At 38.1% G+C, this 3,168-nt stretch overlaps 1 pseudogene; it reads left to right on the top strand.

Moving 5' to 3' along the window:
- Window positions 1–612: 612 nt before the first annotated feature.
- On the top strand, window positions 613–2,096 carry LOC101359244 (protein FAM204A pseudogene; annotated as a pseudogene).
- Window positions 2,097–3,168: the final 1,072 nt, after the last annotated feature.

Raw genomic sequence — 3,168 nt, 5'->3', positions numbered from 1 at the left:
ACTTAGGTCAGATCTCGCAAGTTGATAGCACACCGTCTTTTAAATTGTTAAATACGCGGGCGCCAGCCATAGGATAGGAGGTCTAGAGGACACCCTTACTTCTTCTTACCTGCTGAGCACAAATTCGGGGTTTTGCAACTAGCCCTTCAGAATGCCAGCAAGTCAGGTGCTTCCTCTGGCTTCCCCCTCACTTTTGACTTGCTGTCTCCCACTGCTCCTTTTGGTTTGATAATTCACTTGAAGGTCTCAGGAATATGCTATACTTAAATTTATGGCTTTGCTGTAGGGAAATAACTTTCACCAAAGCCTTCTGCAACAAAGAGATTTTTATTGTGACATTCCAGAAAACAAAAATGGGAAATTGACTGTAAGCACTCAGACTATAAACAGACTAAAATCCAAAGAAGTACAATCTATAAGTGCTTTCTATACATTTTTGACAGTTGCTGATTCATTATGAGTAAGAGTCTTTCAACATGCCCTTTACAATCATTGGAATATGTACCCATTAGTAAATTACTTACAGACTATGATTGGTCAAAGTAAAGACAACTAAGATGATGATTGGGTGCACTTTTCTTTTACTTTTCTAACAATTTGGTCTCTTGCCTCAGGGGTCCTATGTCTGTCATATGTCATATGTTTTATTTGTTACATGGGCTACATGTGATATTGGTGTACCTATAACTCGTTTCTTGGGGTAAATTGTTATTTAGTTTTTACATGCACATCCACAGTCCATTGAACTGGTTAGAGCACTCTGTCCTCCTCCTTTGATGTAGTTTCCTGTTGTGGAAGTCCTAAAGATTCTGACAAACAAGTTAGCCTTTTTTGGTTACAGCCTGCTGTGGTTAGGTTAACCCTTTATCACTCCCTCTTTTTGATCACTGATTACTGTAAGTACGTAGATGATCACAACATGATGCCTGGGCTTTTCTGGGCTCCTAGATGGTAGCCATGGTAGGCACTTTAAACTTACAGTCAGGTTTTCACCAGATACTATCTTCTACTTCACCAAGGTTGCTAGGTGAGGATTAAAGCTCCACTGATTGTATTCCAGATGTGGGCGGAATCAGTATACATTGTTGGTTCTAGATTTGGACACGCTCTAGGGTGCTGGCATTTATTAATTCCAGTGACCACATATTTGAACAATATATAGATTAAGCCAGTTAATATTATTATCATTAAAACGCCTTGCAGGGGAGGTCTTAAGATGGCTGCTGGATGGCTACTTCCTGACTTCAGGCCTAAAACTACCAAGCAGAGCCTCTGATGAACATGAGGTGAAGAATATTGCTTCACTAAATAAGAAAAGATGTGGAGTGCGCTTCTACCTCCTGGTCTAAATGAAAGTGTTGTTGAGTTGAATTCTGAAGATGAAGCCACATCATAAAGTTCTGGACTTCACTTACAGGGAGCTAAAAAAGATCACATGACTAGAAAAACAGAAATCTCAAATTTCCCTACAGATGGACCAAAGACTGAAACAGAGACAAATGTAAATGCATATGAAGAGTGTTCTTCCAGAATTTCCTTAAATATGTGGAATAAATTTCAAAAATTACATAAAAAACATTCTGATCAGAAAACTTCAACCTCAAGATTCAGGAGGAAAGAAAGGAAATACTCCAGGAAGGTGTTTATTTTAATTCAGGTAAATTGAAGAATGAAGAGACATGTCATAGTGAAAGATTCTCAAATGAAACCCAGTGGAAGGCACTTACTCCATATTTTGGAGTCAATAAAAGGCTTGATCCCCCTGTAAAAAAGAAAAAAAAGACAAGTCAGGTCTTAAAAAGAATATAGACTAGGCTGTGGAAGAGTTGAATATTGAGAAGGCAGAGGAAGTCAGCAATCAGCTGGCTACTTAACAGGTTAGTGTTAAAATTGCCAAAGTTATTCCTGCTACAACTTTGTAAAAGCCAAAAAGGAATCTGAAAATTCACAGGTTGTTCAGAAAAGAGAAGAAACTTGCATGGAGATTTGAAGCAAAGAAGAGATGGAAAACGAAAAGCAACATGGGAATGAAACTTCAAGATCTTTCTAGACTCCAAGTACTCGATCTACTAAAAAGATTTTCCTGTGTATGCTAAATATGTCAAGAAACTGATAGAAGTAGAAAAAACTAAGCATAAAATTTGGGGGTTGATTATCAAACCTTTTCAAACTTTTTCTAAGGAGCTTATTCTGTTGAAGTGGAGCATTCTGTTATTGGTATAAGAAAGCTAAGCATACACACAGAAAGAAATGATAAGATTCATTTATTTATTTACGTAGACCTATAGTATAAAGTCAGTTTTACTTTTTATCCCTTTGGTATAGCATAGCCAGTGAGCTCCTTGTACTTTTTTGTCTGTGCTTTGTTTAATTGCACTTACTCTGGAATTTGGTTTGTAAGATTGATATTTGTTTATGATGGATGGTCATAAGTGCTAAGGAAGTCTCACTTGATTCTTTTACCAATGACTTTAATTACCTTACTGTTATAAAAATAATTATTGACTCTTTATTGGGAGGCAGTAGATATTTCACAGTAACATGGTAAAAGCGACCGAGTAATTTTTGTGTACCTCCAGATAAACTGTTTCAATAAAAAAATCATAGACTGTAAAAAACAACAACAAAAACAAAACAAAAAATGCCTTGTAAGAACGAGTGAGCCCAAGATCCTATCCCCTGGGGGAGCCATCCAAATAAATCTAGCGTTTGTAAAAGGGGAATAGAGTAGAGCCAAAAAGCTTGCTGTCTAATTTTATGGATATTTTGTTCTACAATTCCAGAGGTATTTATGCAAGAGCAATAGGATGTATTGGCTACCACACGTACCCCTCCTTGTTGTGCCAATAAGAAGTCTAACATAATCCGATTGTCCAAGATCATCTTTGCCAGAGAACTTGTTGCCGTCAAGTCGATTCTGTGTCATGGCGACCATATAGGACAGAGTAGAACAGCCCCATAGGGTTTCCAAGGAGCGGCTGGTGGATTCAAACTGCTGACCTTTTGGTTAGCAGCCAAACACTTAACCACTGTGCCACCAGGGCTCAACAAAATGTCAGCCCACAGTGTTGGCCAGGAATTGAACCTAGATCAACTGCTTGGAAGGCAGCTGTGCTCACCACTATACTATCAATGCCATTGCTATGAGTCAGAATCAACTCGACAGTA

This window comes from Trichechus manatus, unplaced genomic scaffold, assembly GCF_000243295.1.
Source record: "Trichechus manatus latirostris isolate Lorelei unplaced genomic scaffold, TriManLat1.0 scaffold00242, whole genome shotgun sequence".
NCBI classification, from domain to species: Eukaryota; Metazoa; Chordata; class Mammalia; order Sirenia; family Trichechidae; genus Trichechus; species Trichechus manatus.
The sequence above is the reverse complement of the archived record's forward strand: the minus strand, read 5'-3'. Positions and strand labels throughout refer to the sequence as shown.